A 6,822-nucleotide genomic window follows, 5' to 3' on the forward strand; every position below is an offset into this window, starting at 1 on the left:
GATTGAAATATTGCTCCATCCATAGTATCCATGTTATGAGATCCTTGCCATCAAACTTCCTCATATCGATCTTTGGAACATGGTGGGTCTTTAATCCAACATTAGAGTCTATGAAATCATGATTAATATTTATTTTGTTCTCATCATGAGTTTCCTTTACTACCCTTTTGCCATTAGTAAGCATTTCTTGTACCAAATTTGTCAAATCTATCTTCAAATCTTCCATGTTGTGTTTAATTTTTTCTTCTATACCATCCATCTTAGCTTCCATGCCATCCATCTTAGCTTCCATGCCATCCATCTTAGATTCCATGCCATTCATCTTAGCTTCAACGCCATTCTTTAAACCATCCATCTTAGATTCCATGACTTTCTTTAAACCATCCATCTTAGCTTCTGTTACTTTTTGTGAGAGTGAAATTTGTTGCACTTGGTCTCATAAATTTGATATATCATGTTGCATTTCTTCCTCTTCTTCATGAGTCATGCTAGAGATTTTAGGTTTCTTATTAGGTGTTTCCATTTTCTTTCTTTAGGACATCAATTAATGATAATTATGCTTCACTCTGTCCTTTGAATTCCTTCAAACTATTTTTTCAAACCAAACTTATGCAAAATTTTTAAAATATTACATACCTTTTTTGTCTTTGTAGGAGCTCGATATTGAATCAGTTGTATCTCTATAATTGTGGATCTCCAAGGTCTAAAATTTCTTCTTGTGTTATCCCTCTGAGTCCTCATTCCAACCCCACAAGTATGAACAAGATTGGATTCTCTAAGAAAGAGTTAATCCAATTATCCCACGATGACCTAATTATAGACTAGTTCAGTAGAGAAAACTTGTACGAAGTTCCATGTTTCACTGTTTCAACCTTCAGACCTGAATCTGATACACAAAAAACTATCATCTGTTCTGTTTCTATAACTTTTCACAAAATTTTAATCTGATGCTCATAGATAAAGTTATGACAATTGTCCCCAGGTCACCTGTTTGAGATATAATTCGGGAGCCTGCAAAAACCCTAACTACCTTGGATCATATCTCCGACAATATAGCGATACAAGATATGAAATTCATATCCAAGGTTTATAAAGATTTTGGCTCAAATGAGTTTTAGTTGTATCTGAAACTTCGTAGAGAAAAAAGTATAGCTAATATTCCATGATGACCTATCTGAAGTAGTGAAACCCTAGAATCCAAACCTCTGATACCAATTGTTATGCAACCAGCTCAAAAAATAAAATAAAAGATAGAGCAATGACTTCAAAATCAGCCTCCTCGAGGGGGAAACCTCATTTACATTACACAAATGAACAATTATTCGATGATGAAAATGACAAGACCTCCTTTCTATATATAGGAGTCTAAGGGGTCACAATATTGTCAAAGCCGACATAACAATAATAATGTAAGGGCACAACAACAACAATAGTGGGCTTCTATGGGGAAAAATAATAACAATATGGGGAAAACATGGGCACAACAATAAAAATAAGGGGCTACAATGACAATAATAATAAGGGAATACACTAGTATTATAGGGGCCTAACATTTCTGAAAACAATATGCTAATGTGTTTTTTTAATTTTGCAAGAGATGAAATGAAAGAAGGAAAAAATCAACTCAAGAAAAAGGAAGTGAATACTTTTACACCTCCCCAATAATGACGCCAAAAAGTGATGCCCCTCGATATTGCAACAACAATGTTGCATTTCTCAAGTGTCTCAACTTTATTATCAACCTAAGGTTTATAAAAACTTAAGATGGGCCCACTGCATGTGCACTAGGAACTATCTCTTTCTCTCACTAAATTTTATGCAGGTGGAGCATTGAAATGAAGGATAAATGCATAGAGAATGAGATAACTAGTCTAATATATAGGAAAAATATAATTGTAGAAAATGACTTGTTGAAAGGGAAATGTGTTATGAAACCAGCTCACAAAAAGATAGAAAAGATAGATCAACGCCTTATAATTTAGCCTCTTTGAGGGGGCAACCTCCTTTACATTACACAAATGAACAATCCTTGGATGATTCAAATGACAAAACTTCCTTCCTATATATAGGAGTCTAAGGGGTCACAATATAACCAAGCTGACCTAACAATAATAATATAAAGGCACAAAAATAATAATAGGATTCTATGGGGCACAATAATAACAATATGGGGACAATAGAGGCACAACAATAACAATAAGGGATACAACGACAATAATAATGGGGGAATCACTAGTATTATAGGTACCTAACATGCCCCTCTCCTTCAAAAAAAGTGTTGTCCTCAATGCTTGAGTAGTCCTGGATGCTTCTGTATAAAATTCTCATCTTCCCATGTGGAATATTCAATGGGTAAGTTCTTCCACTTGATGAGATACTCTGAAATTGATTGATTTCGTAGTTGTCGAGTTCTTGTTTCTTTGACTGCTTCAGGTTCCAATATGATTTTTCCTTCCTCATCAAGTTCTGGCAATATTGTTTGAACTGGAAGCTTGTCACCTATAACCTTCTTTAAGCATGAAACATGGAAAACTGGGTGCACTTGGGAAGCTGCAGGAAGCTCCAATTTGTATGCCATAGTACCTATCTTCTGCAACACCTTGTACAGACCATAATACTTTGGTGATAATTTATTATCCTTCTTAATTTGCTTGAGGGACATTTTTTTATATGGTTGTAGCTGTAGGAATACCCAATCACGTACTTCAAAATTTCTTTCATTGCGATGTTGATCTACCTGCTGTTTCATTCTATTCTGTGCCAAGGTTTGGTTATCCTTTAAGAGTTGGAGAACTTGTCGTTGATGCTCGATGTGATCTTCCACTGCTTGAACCTTAGAATTTTCTCTTAAATATGATGTGACAGATGGTGGATGATATCCATAAAGTGCTATAATTGGGGTCATTTTTGTTGCAGTATGAAAGGAAGTGTTATACCACCATTCAGCCAGAGGCAACCATTTGACCCAGTGTGTCTATTTATCAAATACAAAGCAATGAAGATATCCTTCCAAACATTTGTTTACTATCTCAGTTTTCCCATAAGATTGAGGATGATAAGATGAGGTATGAGCTAACTGAGTACCAAGACAAGAAAATAATTCTGTCCAAAAATTTCCAGTGAAAATTGGATCTCTATCACTTACAATAATCTTTGGGTTTCCATGTAGCTTTTGAATTGTTTCCATAAATGCAGTAGAAACTGTACTCGCTTTAAATGGATGAGATAATGCATAAAAGTGTGCATACTTGGTTATTTTGTCAACTATCACCACGATAACACTCTTTCCTTCGAACTTGGGTAAACCTGTGATAAAATCCATTGAAACCTCCTCCCAACGTTGGCTTGGAATGGATAAAGGTTGTAATAGTCTTGGGGTCTTAATTGTTTCAACTTTATTTTTTTGGCAAACCAAACATTCCGCCACAAACTTTTGAATATCCGATTTAAGTCCATCCCAAAAAAAATCCTTCTTAACCCTGTGGTAGGTTTTTAGAAATCTTGAGTGCCCTCCTAAGGGAGAGGTGTGCAATTCCCTAAGAATCTTTTGTTTGAGTTGGGAATTCTTACATAGGTATAGCCGATCCTTGTACCATAATGAATCATTTTTCCAGCTAAATGTATCAGATGTACTAGGATCTTGTTGTATCTTTTAAATGAGTTCCCACACTTCCTCGTCATTCTTCCATTCATCCCTTGCTTCATTTATCCAATCTGGTTGGATAAAAGAATTGGCGCAAAGAAATTCTTCCACATCCTCATCGTTTCTTGAGAGTGCTTCTGCCACAACATTTTGCTTCCCTTTTTTGTAGATGATTTCAAAGTCATAACCCAACATCTTTGTGACCCATTTTTTTTGCTCTTCTAAAGATAATCTTTGTTCTAAAAAGTATTTAAGACTATCATGATTTGTTTTTCCCTTGAAGTGTCTTCCCATTAGTTAGGGTCACCATTTCTTAAGTGCATGTAGTATTGCCAACATTTCCTTCTCATAAATAGCTTTATGTAAATACTTTCCTTTGATTGGACGACTTTCGAAAGCAATGGGTCTTTCTTCTTGCATTAAAACAACACCAATTCCATTTCCTGAGGCATCACATTCCACAATCAAGGTTTTTGTGAAGTCCGGTGTAACTAAGACTGGTGCTTGGCACATTGCCTCTTTAAGATGTTCAAAGGCCTTCGTTGCTTCTAGAGTCCATGAAAATGCAGCTTTCTTCAATAATGTTGTTAGAGGTGCTGCTATTCTCTCATAATTCTTAACAAACTTGCGATAATACCCTGTCAACCTGAGAAATCCTTGTAGATTCTTTATGGATGTGGGGATTTTCAATTCCTTAATGGTTTTAATTTTTCTAGGGTCTACCTTAACACCTTCATGAGATACAATATGACCCAGATATTCCACCTCTTATACTCCAAAGAAACATTTGGAGATTTTTGCATATAATTGTTTCTCCTCCAATAGTTTGAGCACCATGTCAACATGTTGGACATGATCCTTCCAAGAATTGTTGTAGATTAGTATATCATCAAAAAATACTAACACAAATTTTCTAAGGAAGGGTTTGAAAATGGAATTCATTAAACCTTGAAATGTAGAAGGTGCATTAGTAAGGCCAAAAGGCATGACCAAAAATTCATAATGACCCTCATGAGTTCTAAATGCTATTTTTGGAATGTCTTTAGTCTTGATTCTGATTTGATGATATCTTGAACAAAGATCCAACTTGGTGAAGTAAATTGATCCATGTAATTCATCCAATAATTCATCAATGACAGGAATGGAAAATTTATCTTTAATAGTGAGCTTGTTGAGCTCCCTATAATCTGGACACATGTGCCATGATCCATCCTTCTTGTGAACCAATATTACTGGAGAAAAGAAAGAACTTTGATTAGGTTGAATTATACCAGCCTCTAGCATTTCTGCAACCATACGTTCAATTTCACTCTTTTGGACATAGGGATATCTGTAAGGCTTGATGTTTGGAGGAACACTTCCTGGAATCCAATTAATAGCATGATCATGATCACGAATAGGTGGGAGGCCTTTGGGAGTCTCAAATACCTTGGAATGATTGTCCAAAATCTTTTGGAGATCTGGATAAATGGATGATTTCAATGTGGGAACCTCTAGTGAACATAATTGTGCAATTATGCCTCATTATTCTTTCTTTAGAAGCTTTGTCATTCCGTTAGAGCTGATTATCTTTCTCGGTTTCCTTGCGACACCCATTAATTCAACTTCCTTTCCTTCTGAAGAGAATTTCATGACAAGTTCTTGAAAATTAAAAGCTATTGTACCCAAGGATTGTAGCCATTGGACTCCTAGTACAACATCAGCACCACCCATTGGAATGGAAAGCATTTGGCTATTCAATACATATTTTCCCATGGATAGCTTGATATTATGGCACTTTCGTGAGCAATTTATGGTTCCTCTACTTGCAACCATCACTTGACACTCTGGTGCTGGATATAGGAAGCAATTAAATTCCTTGGCTATCTTACAATGAATAAAATTATGGGTACTTCCCGAATCAATCAACACTATTACCTTTTTCTTCTTGATATGTCCTTCTATCTTGATAGTTTGAGGAGTGGTAATTCCAGCCAATGCATTACAAGATATGGTCGGATTCATTTCTTCTTTTTCTAGGGTTTGTTCCTAGTGTATATCCTCTTCTTTTGACGTTTCTTCTTCCTTTTCTTCTTCCTCTTCACAATCTATGTAAAATAATTTCTTCTCGGCACACTTATGACCTTTAGTGTATTTGCTATCACAATTGTAACAAAGCCCTTTTGCTCTTTTTTCTTCCAATTGTTATGGTGTCAACCTTGTAGGTTGTGGATGACTAGGGGTAGTAACACTTCCATCTTTATGATTGTGAGTGGTAGGCTTCCTTGTTGCCATAATTTTGCTTTCCATTTTTATTGCCAACCTGAATGCCTTCTCTAATGTATCTGGTTCCCAAAGGTGAACCTCATGTTGGATGTAATATTTTAAAGTCCCTATGAACACATCAATCCTATGCCCCTCTGGAATATCTTTTACCCTTATATTCAATTTTTGGAAGTCCTCAATGTGCTCCATCATTGAACCCTTTTGTTTGAGATTTATCAATTGGCTAAAAAAAGTGTTGCTTTTTGTATCCTCATAATGTGCTATCATTTTGTCCGTAAAAATATCCCAAGTGACAATTTGTATACGAGAGAAAAGCCATCAATACCATACAAACTAATTTGGTTCCAAATATAAAGTTGCAATGCGTACCTTTTGTGTGCTTTGCACATTATGGAGATCGAAAAATTGCTCCATCTGTAGTATCCATGTTCCAGGATCCTTGCCATCAAACTTCCTCATATCAATATTTGGAACATGGTGGTTCTTCGATGCAATGTTAGAGTCTATGAAATCATGATTAACATTTATTTTGTTCTCATCATGAGTTTCCTTTACTACCCTTTCACCATTAGTAATCATTTATTGTAGAAACTTTGTCAAATCTGTCTTCAAATTTTTCTGCAAATCTTCCATGCCTTTCTTTAAATCATCCATCTTAGCTTCTACGCCATTCTTTAAACCATCCATCTTAGCTTCTACGTCTTTCTTTAAACCATCCATCTTATTTTTTGTTACTTTTTGTGCAAGCGAAATTTGTTGCACTTGGTCTCGTAATTTTGATATATCATGTTGCATTTCTTCCTCTTCTTCATGAATCATGCTAGAGCTTTCAGGTTTGTTACTAGGTGTTTCCATTTTCTTTCTTCAGGGCATCAATTACCGATAATAATGCTTCACTATTCCCTTTGAATTCC

Source organism: Pinus tabuliformis, chromosome 9, assembly GCF_031772625.1.
Source record: "Pinus tabuliformis cultivar Carrire ecotype Pingquan chromosome 9, CPIR1, whole genome shotgun sequence".
In the NCBI taxonomy this organism is placed as follows: domain Eukaryota; kingdom Viridiplantae; phylum Streptophyta; class Pinopsida; order Pinales; family Pinaceae; genus Pinus; species Pinus tabuliformis.